General features: G+C 36.9%; 1 pseudogene; it reads left to right on the forward strand.

Annotated features, from left to right (window-relative positions):
• LOC127840433 (DNA primase small subunit-like) overlaps window positions 1-15383 on the forward strand; it is a 48506-nt pseudogene that overhangs the window by 25928 nt on the left and 7195 nt on the right.

Raw genomic sequence — 15383 nt, forward strand, 5'->3', positions numbered from 1 at the left:
ACTCTTTCATTGGGTTATACATTTACAGAGTTATCGCCCTTTTGCAGATTTTCTTGTTTGGAGTAAAACTCTTTCAGTATTAAATGTATTGAAATAATTTTTATATAAACTGCGGAGGTATTCAGCTTTTACAATGACAGAGCTTGATTGAATTGTTCATGGCCCTCATTATGATTAATCTTAAAAATGTCTTTTCAGACATTCCAGGGTTCTCACTTCAAAATGTGTTGCTTATCAGACATTTCAGGGTTCTCACTTCAAAATGTGTGGCTTTTCAGACATTCCAGGGTTCTCACTTGACAATGCGTGGCTTTTCAGACATTCCAGGGTTCTCACTTTAAAATGTGTGGCTTATCAGACATTTAAGGGTTCTCACATGAAAATGTGTGTCTTTCTTGACACTTTTTTTGCCATTTAAAAAAAAACAGTAGCATATGTTGTAAATAGGAGCCATATTGTATCATACCATTATAAAAAAACAAGACAAAACAAGCCAGCTTTTAGAGATTGAACTTTGCTTGCAACAAAAAAATAGTTTTCAGCATGTATGGAATTCACAAGGTAAAAAAGAGATAATTTTTAAAACTTCTGTCTGTATTTCATCATGTAACTTGCCATGCTTCTCTATAACAAGGGGTGTTCTGTATGCTTGCAGGGGTGCTGATATATGTGAGAGATGTGTTCTGTATGGTTACAGGGTTGCTGATATATGTTAGAGATGTGTTCTGTATGCTTGCAGGGGTGCTGATATAGACAATCCCAGAATCGATAATATGGGCGCCGCCATTTTGGCTATTACGTAACCCGCGATTGAAAATGGTACTGAAGAATTTGACAGATTACAACGTTATTATAGTGTACACCCGCTTTATTCCAATAAACAGTACTTTATGACTTCGCACATTTGGATTGAAAACAAGTGAAACATGAAACCAAGTGTCGATATGTATCACATCGTAAATCAATATAATTTAAATTAAAAATATACACGATAGATTCATAAAATATGTGTCTCTGCAACAATATTCAGTGACAACACGTAATGTTTGAGGCCCAGTTGGCATTTTTAAGCATACCTTTCAGTAATGCCTTTGTATAAAATTTAATTATTTCTTTATGAAATAAAATTATTCAAGCATAATTATAAAGGTATAGAAATATCTAAAGTGTGAAGTAAACGTTGTGATTTTAGCGTAAATAGTGCCGAGGAAATTAACAAAGATCTATCAATATATAAAGATTGGAAACATCCATTCAGACCATATTTGTTGGATAGATCTTTGATATTAATTAGACAGATTTAAGATCGATGTAGACAATTAAATTGATATCTGCCTTTGTTTAAGCCTATATTATTTCTTATTAAATGTCGTACTTTCTATACTTTCCGGAGATATTCATTAAGAAACGTTGTAAGATTAAAGACTTAGGACGACTTCTTTAATTGAATAATACATCTCTTTGTTTGTCTAAACAATTACCATTTCGATATTAATATTTTCCTTGTGTCATTTTAAAGGTAATATACAAATCTATAGCCGAAATGAAGTTTGTGATTCTAAAATTGTTTCGTAAATCTTTGTTATCGAAACTCTGTAAGATTTTCAGGTAGAGATTTTTTGTAAATTAAAATAATGTATCTAGTTTAGTCTAAAACTAAAGTGATTTTTAGCAATCTTTTATTTAAAAATCGCTCTCAAGCTAATACAAAAATAACTAGCCGGAAATGAATTTTGTGATTTAAATGAACAAGTATCGGAGTTATTTGCTTGCAAAACTGTGTAAGATGTCAGGATATGTCATACTTTTTTATTGAAAAGGACATATCAGCTTTTGTCTACAACTTTCTTATATTATTATTTAAATAACGTTTTACATGTTGCCTGAAATATTATTAAATTTTCTTAATAACATCTTAATTCACGATTAAAATGTTCAACATGAAAAATAATGAGCCTTAAATCAACTTAAATAGTTCCAATTGTGTTCTCTAGATTTTCTAAACGTATGTCTTTATTAAATGTTCTTAAAACAGTCTAAATTTACGCTTAAAAAATAAAAACACGCACAAAATAAGTGATTTACTTTTCTAAAATTACGGATTATAAATGACAGCAACATACATCTCTTGAAAAAAAAACATCAGCGATAAAGGCGCGAACGAATTCGCTCAAAGGGAGGCGATGTTCCAAGTGTGGATTAAAGCGTTTATGGGTTTGCCCGTGACACCACATGTCTGCACATGTGTTGATACCGAAATTTAGATAAGATATCACGCGTCACCTTTAAATAACATGTTAAATGACAATCAAAACCTTATTCATGTCAGGGACCTACACAAATAGGTCCATGTCCATGCTGTGTGTTATTACTCTTAAACGAATGCAGATGAACCTTATTTCTACTAATTACGTAATTAATATTAATAAAAAAAACACGAACTATTATGTGGTTGTCAGATCGATAACAGAAACTCTTTAAATCCTCAAATATATTTGATAAACCCGTTTCGCTTCCTTGTTTTGGGTTGGAACCTATATGCACATATATAGGTCCATGTTTATTTCTTCAGTACCGTTTTGGAGGCGTGCGAGAGTATTCAGGGGCGGGTAATCAGGGAAGGTATCGATTTCTGGGATTGTCTATATGTGAGAGATGTGTTCTGTATGCTTGCAGGGGTGCTGATATATGTGAGAGATGTGTTCTGTATGCTTGCAGGGGTGCTGATATATGTGAGAGGGGTGTTCTGTATGCTTGCAGGGGTGCTGATATATGTGAGAGATGTGTTCTGTATGCTTGCAGGGGTGCTGATATATGTGAGAGATGTGTTCTGTATGCTTGCAGGGGTGCTGATATCTATGGTGTACAAACTGGTCCAAATCTATTTTAAACCGTCCGGGAAGGTTTTCTAAACTGTATCGGACTGTTTCATAATTTTGAACCGCTAATGCGTCTGTAAACCGTACCGGGCATTTTATTTGTGGATAACAAACCGTCTGATTCAGTTTAGGAAACCATCTGGGACGGTTTCCTGGCATAAATTATAGTACAGCATAGGTTTTGATGAGGAGTCAATAAAAAAAACAGTATTTATTAAACTAATTCAGAACATTTTCAATCTCCGGCTTTGCTTGTGGTATTTTTGTCAATTGCTTACTTAAACAAGTATTATTCAGTCTATTAAACCTGTTCAGTTTAAAAGCTGCTTCCTTCTAAAATTGTATAAATAAATGCACTGTTAAAGATTACATTTGTAACCTTTGTCAGAAATACTTTGTAGGCAAATACATTTATTTTGAGTACTTAAAATATATATTTTTCACTCTGACGTGTTTGGCAGCTAGCATCGCTCCAGATGACAACGATATTGCATCACGCTCGTAAAACTTCCAAAGCAAAGCATTATTGTAACCCTACTCCAGCAATAATACCGTATCGGACGGTTTAAACCGTCCTGGACGGTTTATGCGCACAAATGGTCCAAAACTTTCCCAAACCGTCCCTGACGGTTTATAAACCGTCCGGGACGGTTTATAAACCGTCCGGGACGGTTTAGAATAGTTTTGGACCAGTTCGTACACCATAGATATCTGTGAGAGATATGTTCTGTATGCTTACAGGGGTGCTGATATATGTGAGAGATGTTGGCCGCTCATGCAGATTGCAATCAAGATCATCGACAGGGCGCTCAGAGGTCAGTAAAGTGGATGAGGTAGTACACATGAGACATCAGTAACAGGTCTTTGTAAAAAGCACATCAAAACAGAGCTGTTGTAGAGCTAATTATGGTAACAGTAATTTTCCCATTTGACAACAAGTAAGGCATTAACCCTTTGCATGCTGGGTAATTTGTCTTCTGCTAAAATGTCGTCTGCTGAATTTCTAAAATTAGCATTTTCTTCGATTTTTTTCAAAGAATACTATCAGAATAGCAAACAGTTTGGATCCTGATGAGACGCCACGTTTTGTGGCGTCTCATCTGAATCCAAACTGTTTGCAAAGGCCTTTAAAATCCGGTTTCAGCACTGAAAGGGTTAATCAATACATCGCATGATACACCAGAAAGTGATCTTTGTAAATAAAACTAATTACAAACAGAGTCATTTCAGAAATATTGAAATTTTATTATTGTGACGAGTTACGCATTAATCATTTCTCATCAAACGACAGTTAGTGGTCTTTGTAAAAAACAACAACTACCAAACAGCCATTTCAGAGATATGGTAACAGAATTTAACTTATGTTACAATTTAGGGATAGGATTTTCACATCCCAATAAGATCTGAGGAGTCTATTTTTTATTTACCAAGTGTTATAATGGATTAACAATTATTTTCCCTGTTGTCATTTTCAGATGACTTTGGGTCAAAGCACCTATTGTGGGTGTATTTCAGATGATTTGGGGTTTAGACACTTATTGCGCTAGTTTTTTCAGATGACCTTGGGTTTAAGCACCTATTGCGCTTGTATTTTCAGATTATCTTGGGTTTAAGCATCTATTTCACTTTTTTTTATGTACAAAAGAGGGTGGCATAAAGCAGTTGAACTGTCCATCAGTCTGCGTGTCTGTCTGGCAAGTTTAACATTCATCATAACTTCTGCAATATTGAAGATAGCAACTTGATATTTGGCATGCATGTGTATCTCATGAAGCTCCATATTTTAAGCGGTGAAACGTCAAGGTCATCCTTTAAGGTCAAAGGTCAAATATATGGTTTCAAAGCGGCGCAGTAGGGGCATTGTGTTTCTGACAAACACATCTACTGTTTCAGATTATCTTGGGTTTAAGCACCTATTGCACTTGTATTTTCAGATGATCTTGGGTTTCAGCACCTATTGTGCTTGTATTTTCAGATGATCTTTGGTTTAAGTACCTATCGCACATGTATTTTCAGATGACCTTGGGTTAAAGCACCAATAGTGGGTGTATTTTCAGATGATCTTGGGTTTAAGCACCTATTGCGCTTGTAATCTCAGATGACTTAGGGTTTAAGCACCTATTGCACTTGTGTTTTCAGATGATCTTGGGTTTTAGCACCTCGCGCACTTGTATTTTCTGATGATCTTTGCTTAAAGCACCCAATTATATGATTGTTGCTTTAAGCAAGTATTGTGGGAGTATTCCCAGATGATTTTGGTTTTAGCTTCTATTGGCAGTGATTTATTGTGCCCCAAATTTTAGCCTCTTAGGTGCTGTTTCCAATCGGCAAAAGTAACATTTTTTTCCCCAAAATCTTACCTTAATTCCACCACCCCACACACACAACAAAAAGACAAAACAAACTTTCCAATAAACTCAATAAAAAATTAATAGAGTTTATTGAGAGTTCATTATACAGTGTTATAATTCAATTGCTTTACACTTTACTATGTAAATATGATAATGCAGTTAAACATTTGCTTATAAACGATTTGCATACTGTTCTTTATAATCATATAAATAATGTTTAATTTTTCCCAATTTCATTATGTAACGCGCTCTTTTTCCCGATCCAAAAGGCACAGGCTGGAAAATATAAAGAAAAAAATACTCTGATTGGGGTGTTGTTGATCTTTCAGATGACTTTGGGTTTGAGCACCTATTAAGGGTCTACTCCGGGCGTCGCGGTGTCCACTGCTGGGTGTGTGACGAGACTCCGCGTAAACTGTCCCAGCCAGGGCGTACAGCGATAGCAGAGTATCTTAGTGTTGTCAAGGTGGGTTAATAAGAGTGTCAAATAATTGTTGCTCACCTGGGCCCATGCAGATCATGGGGAGATTTTAGGAAACTGTGTTGTCTGCCATCCGTTCGGAGACTGCACGTAAACTGTCCCAGCCAGGGCGTACAGTGAAAGCTAAGTACCTGACTGTTGTCAAGGTGAACCTTCTTGCCGTATACAACTTTTGAGTGTCAGATTATTATTTATGCTCACCTGAGCTCATAGTTCTCTTACGGGGCTTAAAGGATACTGTGTTGTCTGTTGTCTGTTATTGTGTGCGTGTGTGTGTTAACTTTTTATGTCCCCCACTATAGTAGTGGGGGACATATTGTTTTTGCCCCGTCTGTTGGTCTGTTGGTCTGTCTGTTGGTCTGTCTGTTTGCGCCAACTTTAACATTTTGCAATAACTTTTGCTATATTGAAGATAGCAACTTCATATTTGGCATGCATGTGTATCTCATGAAGCTGCACATTTTGAGTGATGAAAGGTCAAGGTCAAGGGTATCCTTCAAGGTCAGAGGTCAAATATATGTGGCCAAAATCGCTCATTTTATGAATACTTTTGCAATATTGAAGATAGCAACTTGATATTTGGCATGCATGTGTATCTCATGGAGCTGCACATTTTGAGTGGTGAAAGGTCGAGGTCAAGGTCATCTTTTAAGGTCAGAGGTCAAATATATGTGGCCCAAATCGCTTATTTTATGAATACTTTTGCAATATTGAAGATAGCAACTTGATATTTGGCATGCATGTGTATCTCATGGAGCTGCACATTTTGAGTGGTGAAAGGTCAAGGTCAAGGTCATCCTTCACAAGGTCAAACATCATATAGGGGGACATTGTGTTTCACAAACGCATCTTGTTATTTGTATGCCTTTTCCTCCTTAACCAGGGGTTCTGAAATATTTTAAGAGTCTACTTGTCCACGGACAAGCTGGACCCACAAATTCACTTGTCCGTACCAAAGAAGTACTTGTCCGTACTTTTAAGATAGGTAAAGAAAAGATCATTACTAATTAAGCAAATGATACAAACATACTTTATCTGCTAATAAAGGAAACTCCTTACAAAGTTTACATTTACACACGTTTTCAAGCCAAGGGGAATCATTTAGCCAAGAGTTAACAAATTCTCGTTTCCGCTTGGCGTCATAGGCTTTATCATATTCATACTTGTTTTTTCTCGTTTTCTCCGACGCCAAACTGATTTTATCATTGGTCTGATTTGCGTCATGGCTTGACGTTGAAGTCATTTTATTTAAAAAAAAACATATAATGTTCGCTGCATGTCGGTAGAGCATGTATGAGACCATTAATTTTGCAATTTACAAAAAATGTTATCTGATGCGTGATTGGCTGTCGCTATAGACATGTGCGCTGGTTTCTCTACTGAAAATGTTATCTTATGCGTGATTGACTGTTGCTATATACGCGTGGACTGGTTTACTACATGAAATAATTATTATCGGAAAATTACCTACCTTGCAGTTGAAAACGTGTACCAGTCCGCAGATTAATCATTAGCTATTTTTATAAACTTTCGTTTTTGATTTTCGGAAAATGGAGTAGTTACGTTATCAAAAAATGTTTACCACGGAAATTTTACTTGTCCCCGGACGAGCCAGCTTTGAAAAACTGCTTGTCCGGAAGGGGAAATTGACGACTCGGACAATTCGGACACCTTATTTCAGAACCCCTGCCTTAACCTCTTCACAGATATATATGAAGCTTCATAGGAATGATTCTTGGGTGATCTTCTTTTAAATGTTTCAAATTGTTTTGGTCAATGGCATATGTAGCTTAAAATATTTTGTTTAATGGAAACTAACTTTTCTTAAATTTTAGATCACAAGGGTCAGGGCATTAGTATTGGGTGCGTAGGACCTCTTATAAGTAATTACTATGTTCAAGTCATGCCGTCATGGTTTAAACTGGCCACGCTGTAGGAATCACATGTTTTTTATACATACTTTAATAGTAAATAACTTAAAAAGTAATTATGAAACCACAAGATAGATTTGGTGTGTTATATTTGATTATGATCATCTGAAAAGTTTTTGTATTGTTTTGCACATGTTGGTCTGTTGGTCAGTCCGTCCGTCCACCAGATGGTTTCCGGATGAGAACTCAAGAACGCGTAGGCCTAGGATAATGAAACTTCATAGGTACAAGCTATCATGACTGGCAGATGACCCCTATTAATTTTCAGGTCACTAGGTCAAAGGTCAAGGTCACAGTGACTCGAAATAGTAAAATGGTTTCCGGATGATAACTCAAGAATGCTTACGCCTAGGATCATGAAACTTCATAGGTACATTGATCATGACTGGTGATCATGACTGGCAGATGACCCCTTTTAATTTTCAGGTCACTAGGTCAAAGGTCAAAGTCACAGTGACTCGAAACAGTAAAATGGTTTCCTGATGATAACTCCAGAATAATTAGGCCTAGGATTATGAAACTTCATAGGTACATTGATCATGTCTTGCAGATGACCCCTATTGATTTTCAGGTGACTAGGTCAAAGGTCAAGGTCACAGTGACAAAAAACGTATTCACACAATGGATGCCACTACAACTGACAGCCCATATGGGGGGCATGCATGTTTTACAAACAGCCCTTGTTTAATAATGCCACTGGGGTGAAAATTACCCCCCCCCCTGGGGGTTACTTGGTTTCCTTATTTGTATGTAGTAAACATTATTGAAATATTCTCAGAAACTGTGAGGCCAAGAGGTTTGACAGCAGTGTTTGATATTTGACATGTATCAATGCTTGATAGTCCTCCACCAAGGTTATTTAAACCCTTTGGTTCAAAATTGTACACTGGAGGTTCACAAGATTTGTTATGCCCCCGGATCGAATGATCGGAGGGATATTGTTTTTGATCTGTCTGTCTGTCTGTCTGTCTGTCTGTCTGTCTGTCTGTCTGTCTGTCTGTCTGTCTGTCTGTCTGTCTGTCTGTCTGTCTGTCTGTCTGTCTGTCTGTCTGTCTGTCTGTCTGTCTGTCTGTCTGTCTGTCTGTCTGTCTGTCTGTCTGTCTGTCTGTCTGTCTGTCTGTCTGTCTGTCTGTCTGTCTGTCTGTCTGTCTGTCTGTCTGTCTGTCTGTCTGTCTGTCATTGTATGAGTGTGTCTGTCCCAAAACTTTAACCTTGCTCATAAAATGAAAACTCAAATTGAAAACTCTTGAGTCTATGTTCTTTAAAAATCACATGTGAATGCATCTCACTGAAATCTACTATCAAACATGGTTTTGAGGTCACTAGGTCAAAGGTCAAGGTCACTGTGACCTTTGCATTCAAAATATAATCTTGTTATGCTCCCCCAAAATTTATTTTTGGGGGAGCATATAGTCGCCGCTTCGTCTGTCCGTATGTGTGTCTGTCTGTCAGTGCACAATTTCTGTCCGGGCTATTTCTCAGCAACTAATGACCGGAATTCAATGAAACTTTATGTGAAGCTTCACTACCAAGAGGAGATGTGCATATTATCAGTGGGTTCTGGTCAGATGATTTTTCATAGAGTTATGGCCCTTTGAAATTTTCTATAAAAGAATTTTTCCCCTCCAACTACTGTGCCCTAAAGACGTATCCTTTTATCTGAATATATAGTGCTATATTGTGACAAAAAACCTTCGGGGAGCATCACCCGTCTCCGACGGTTTCTTGTTTCTAAAATAGCTGCCGTGCAGCTTCAAAGCGCAGTAGTGGGCAATGTGTTTAAAAAACACAGCTCTTGTTTATTTATATAGTAAGCAACTTTTTAAATGGTCTTCCCTGAAACCACTAGTGTCAGGTTTTTTGTAATACTCGGTGTTTGACAGCGTATGCTGATCCTCTACCAAGTTTCAAAATTGGCCACTCCTTTTTTATTGTCCTTACATGTATAAAGGAAAAACTTCTTTCCTGAAACTCCAAGTTCTAGAAGTAAGTCATTTGGAATGTTAAGTCATATAGTGGTCCTTGGCTACTTTTGTTCAAATCATGCATGATGTAAAAATGTTAAATGTTTGCTGGTGTTTTTATACTCTGCTTGTTCAAATCATGCCCGTGGGGGGAAATTAGCCCCATGGCACTCTAGAAGTTACTTTTTGTTTTTATATGTTTATAGAAGAAAACTATTACTGTTCCAATACTGCCTCAGACCAATTTCACCAAAATAAGTATATTCCCTGCAAGATAAAAATAAACACTAAATATAAACACATTAATTTATTGCACAAATATCACAAAATCTGTACAGGCCAGGTTAGTTTTTACAATTCTGAGGTGAGAAACCTAGAGCCTTCAGACTCTATTGTTTGGAAATTCAGACAAAATAATAGTTCTTTGGAGTAAGGTTTGATAATAATTTGAGTTTTATAAAAAGTAAACAAAATCTGAAGCAAATTATTTTTATAAATTGTATATCATAGTCATAAATAAAACAACACAAATCATGCAGAACTGGTAAGTTCTAATAGCTAAGTCTCAAGCAAAATATTGCGTAAAATTTGTATCAAATGCATTAAAGAAAATGTATTAAAAAATCATGTAGAACTGTTTTGTGTTTCAGGGTGGGGAAAATCAAACAAAGAAAATTTTGTTTTAGAAGATAGGCCGCATCCATCCATCACGTATGTGCTCATAAGTGTTGATGTCCATTGATATAGCCCTAGCAAAGCTGTATGTGTGATAGATATATTTTGTTCATCTAAGTGTATAGCAGTATTTGTGCGAAATTTCATGATTAACCCTTTCCCACTCATAAGCAAAGTGAAAATGGCTATGTGCAAACAGCATAAAAACAGAACAGCCTGCGAGTACCTTGCAGTCTGTTCAGGTTTTAGGCTGTTTGCTGATTATCAGTATCTAAGGGTTGGAAATGAAGCCTTTAAATCCAGTAAGAAAGGTCTTTAATTAAACTTTCTAAGGGCCTACAAATACGTAAAAATGCTGATTAAGTGGTAAAGAGTTAACAAAAGGGATAGTTTGGAAGACTCAGTTAAGTCTTGGAAATAAGTTTATTACAAAAGAAAGACTCTGTTCAACCTTGGAAATCAGGTTGTTTTTTCCTTCTGTGAGAATGGCCATTTTTCACAAATGTGGGAAATTCCCAACTCAAATTTTTCACAATTTCAAGAAGTTTGCGACTCGAATTTTTACAATTATAGAAAGTTCTTGACTCAAATTTTCAAAATTATACAAAGTTTGCGACTCATTTTTTCACACAATGGAGGGGCCAAGGCCCCTTCACAAAAACAGGAAAAATAGCACTGGAAATAAGTTTACTCTTGCTGTTGTTTTTAAGAAGCAAACTGGAGAAATTGGGTTCTTTCTTTTTTATTTAAGTTGTTCACTGGAGATAGTGCGGTCCCGCTTCAAGGACTATGCCGTGAAGAAGCAGGACTTCCTTGGGAATGAGGACAAAAACAAGAAAGTCCTCCAGCTTGTTCCGGATGAAAATATCCTTTTATGAAGCATTGTCAATGGTGTTTGTGATATGAAGAGTGTGAATTTGTATGGCATATTGAGGCTTTAACCCTTTCCCTCTCAGAAGCAAAGTGAAAATGGCTATTTGCAAACAGCATAAACCAGGACAGCCTGCGAGTAAATGGCAGTGTGTTAAGGTTTTATGCTGTTTACTACTCATCAGTATCTAAGGTTTGGAAATGAAGCCATTAAAACTTGAATCTATTAAGAAAGGTCTTTCATTGAATTAAACTTTCTAAGGGACAACACGTGTACAAATAGGTATCTAAGTGGTTAAGGGTTAACTTGTGTTTATTTTTCAGCCTAGTGAAAACAGGCTTACATGATTGTTTTAGGTGAGCAATGTCTGGCCTTTTACCCTCTTGCTTTGAAATAAAATGCAATTTTCGATTTGTCTGTCTGTATTTCTGTCTGTGCTTATGTCATACAAGGTCTTGTATTACTTCACTTTATTATTAATTCCTACAAAGCTTTGATACTTGGATGGACGTTACAGTTGAACACTTTCACATCGCCTGACCCTATTTTGACCTTGATATTAACCTGCTTTTTAGCTCGACTATTATATATAAAATACATATAGTGAAGCTATCTTACTCACCCCGACGTCGGCGTGAGCGTCTGCATTAGCGTGCAAATGTAAAAGTTTTCGTACAACCCCAATTATTTTCATTGTCCCTTGACATATTGCTTTCATATTTTGCATACTTGTTTACCAACATGACCCCAACCTATAGACAAGAGCAGACAAATCTTTCAAGCATTTTGTCATAATTATTGCCCCTTTTATACTTAGAATATGCATATTATTGATAAATCTATGTTAAAGTTTGCGTACTACCCCAAATATTTCCTATATCCTTCGACATATTGCTTTTATATGTCACATACTTGTTTATCAACATGACCCTAACCTATAAACAAGAGCAGACCACTGTATCAAGCATTTTGACATAATTATGGCCCCTTTTACACTTAGATAATTGAACATTTTATTTATGATCACATTTTATTATTACTTTGACAAAACAACACTTACCTGAATACCACAATGGATTCCACCCAAACAATACCCCACGCCCCTACCCAGAATCCCTTCCCCCCCCCCCCCCCCCCGAATTTTTTTTTTAAACATCAACTTATAAATTACCACACCCCACATTATACCCCCCTCTCACCCCCCCGCCCAATTTTTTTTTCTTCCTTTTTTATTTTTGAAAGATCGTCTAATAAATGACCACACCCCACATTATACTCCTCTCAACCCCCCCCCCCCCCCCCCCCCCAAAAAAATAATTCTTTTTTATTAGCTCACCTGTTTGCTCAGGTGAGCTTTTGTGACCGGTCTTTGTCCGTCGTATGTCCGTCTGTCAGTTAACATTTGCTCGTAAACACTCTAGAGGCCACATTTCTTGTCCCATCTTCATTAAACTTGGTCAGAAGCTTTGTCCCAATGAAATCTCGGCCGAGTTCAAAACTGGGTTATGCCAGGTCAAAAACTAAGTCACTAGGTCAATAGTTGGTTATAGAGAAACCTTGTTAACCCTTTAGAAGTCGGAATTTTTGGCCAATTATCATGAAAGTTGGTCAAAACATTGGTTTTATTGATATCTCGGACGAGTTTTAAAATGGTCTGGATCGGTGAAAAAACATGGCTGCCAGTGGGCGGGGCATTTTTCTCTATATGTATATAGTGAAAACATGTGAACACAGTAGAAGTCACATTTTTGGCCCAATTTTCATGAAATTTGCTCAGAACATTTGTTTCCTTGATACGAGAGTTGAGTTAAAAAATGGTTCCGGTCAGTTGAATAACATGGCTGCTGGGAGTGGGGCAGTTTTCTCATTATGCCCCCACCCGTTTCGAAGAAGAGGGGATATATTGTTTTGCACATGTCGGTCCGTCCGTCCACCAGATGGTTTCGGGATGATAACTCAAGAGGGCTTATGCCAAGGATCATGAAACTTCATAGGTACATTGATCATGACTTGCAGATGACCCCTATTGATTTTCAGGTCACTAGGTCAAAGGTCAAGGTCACGGTGACCCAAAGCAGTAAAATGGTTTCCGGATGATAACTCAAGAACGCTTATGCCTAGGATCATGAAACTACATAGATACATTGATCATGACTCGCAGATAACCCCTATTGATTTTCAGGTCTCTAGGTCAAAGGTCAAGGTCACGATGACCCGAAATAGTAAAATGGTTTGGATGATTACTCAAGAACGCTTATGGCTAGGATCATGAAACTTCATAGGTACATTGATCATGACTAGAAGATGACCCCTATTGATTTTCAGGTCACTAGGTCAAAGGTCAAGGTCACGGTGACCTGAAATAGTAAAATGTTTTCTGAAAGATAACTCAAGAACACTTATGCCTAGGATCATGAAACTTCATAGGTACTATAATCATGACTTGCAGGTGACCCCTATTGATTTTCAGGTCACTAGGTCAAAGGTCAAGGTCACGGTGACCTGAAATAGTAAAATGGTTTCTGGATGATTACTCAAGAACGCTTATGCCTAGGTTAATGAAACTTCATAGGTATATTGATCATGACTCCCGGATGACCCCTATTGATAATCAGGTCAAAGGTCAAGGTCACAGTGCCAAAAAATGTATTCACACAATGGCTGTCAAGGTCATGATGACCCAACTTAGAAAAATGGTTTCCGGATGATAACTCACGAATGCTTACGCCTAGGATCATGAAACTTCATATAGGTACTTTGATCATGACTCGCAGATGAAATAATGATGAAACTTGACCAGGATGTTTGTCTGGACAATATCTAGGTCAAGTTTGACATTTGGTAAAGATTAAATGAACGGACTCCTCTCAGGTGAGCGAACTATGGCCATCTTGGCCCTCTTGTTTTTGAAATATCGTCTTATAAATTATTGAATATGAACAATTTCCCCATGATGGCTTACGTTATACTGTCAAGCACTGGAATAGTCGAGCGCGCTGTCCTCTGACAGCTCTTGTTTTTAGACCTTAAAGAATTCAGAAATTCCAAAGTCTTGTTTTACCCAATTTAACAATTAAATTTAAACCAAGATGTCTTAATAAAAAGCTTTAAAGTCTTCATTCAACCCTGAGCCGACTCACATCACCTGACCTAATTTTCCCGTTGAGATTTACCAAATTGTTTTACTAAAACTTATTCATATAGGTCAATAAATGGATCAATAAATGGATCGTGATAAGGCTCCTGACGGTGGTATGAGCATTTATTGAACAAAGAATCTTTTCTTCAACACTGGCAACCTAGATCTCCTTGTGTGTACAATAAAAAAACACGCATTTCCTTTAACACATAATGTTGCTCAGATATTGTTTGCATTTCATAAAAATTCAAAATAAGGTTGAGTGTTTTTTTTTACGTATGTGGAGTTTTAAGACAAAGTCCAATGAGTGGGTGTCTGTGCACTATGGACATATCTTGATATACCATTACAATGACCCTATTTCTTTAACCCCTTCTGTACAGCTTGCTGAAACACTGGAGAGGGAGTTTGAGAGTACAATAAACACAACACATAAACGCTGGCTCTTATTTGAGAAAATGTGTGAGGATCGCAGGCAGAAGGTGACACAGTTAAACCCTTTGCATGCTGGGAAATTTGTCATCTGCTAAAATGTCGTCTGCTGAATTTCTAAAATTAGCATTTTCTTCAATTGTTTTCAAAGAATACTATCAGAATAGCAAACAGTTTGGATCCTGATGAGACGCCACGTTCTTAACAGGCGATGGATTTTTTATGCCAAACTAGTGAAAAAACATTTTATAATAAAGAAAAACGTAAAATTTGACTTCAAAACAGCCTCCATTTTAATATTTCGCAACCGGTTGATCATGTGACTGAAATATTGATAAGTATCACATGTAAACATGCAGTATAATTTGTCATGGCTCTGAGGAGGGGGGCTTCAGCCTTCAAAACTGCACTTCTCCACACTCCATACAATTGCACTTGAAATTTGGGCTTTACATCACACAATGTTTCATCTCTAGGAATGAGTTTTATTTTGGAAAAATGTAAATTTTGGGGTCTGTGGATATATTTCCTATATTCAGTCGTAGCTATTGAATAAACAAAAGCCCTTTCATGACTTGAACTATATTTCTGTAACAGATAAAGTTTTTGTCTCATTTAATCACCTTTTTAGTTGCAATAAAATTTTAAGACTGTCTTGTG

Source organism: Dreissena polymorpha, chromosome 8 (assembly GCF_020536995.1).
Source record: "Dreissena polymorpha isolate Duluth1 chromosome 8, UMN_Dpol_1.0, whole genome shotgun sequence".
NCBI classification, from domain to species: Eukaryota; Metazoa; Mollusca; class Bivalvia; order Myida; family Dreissenidae; genus Dreissena; species Dreissena polymorpha.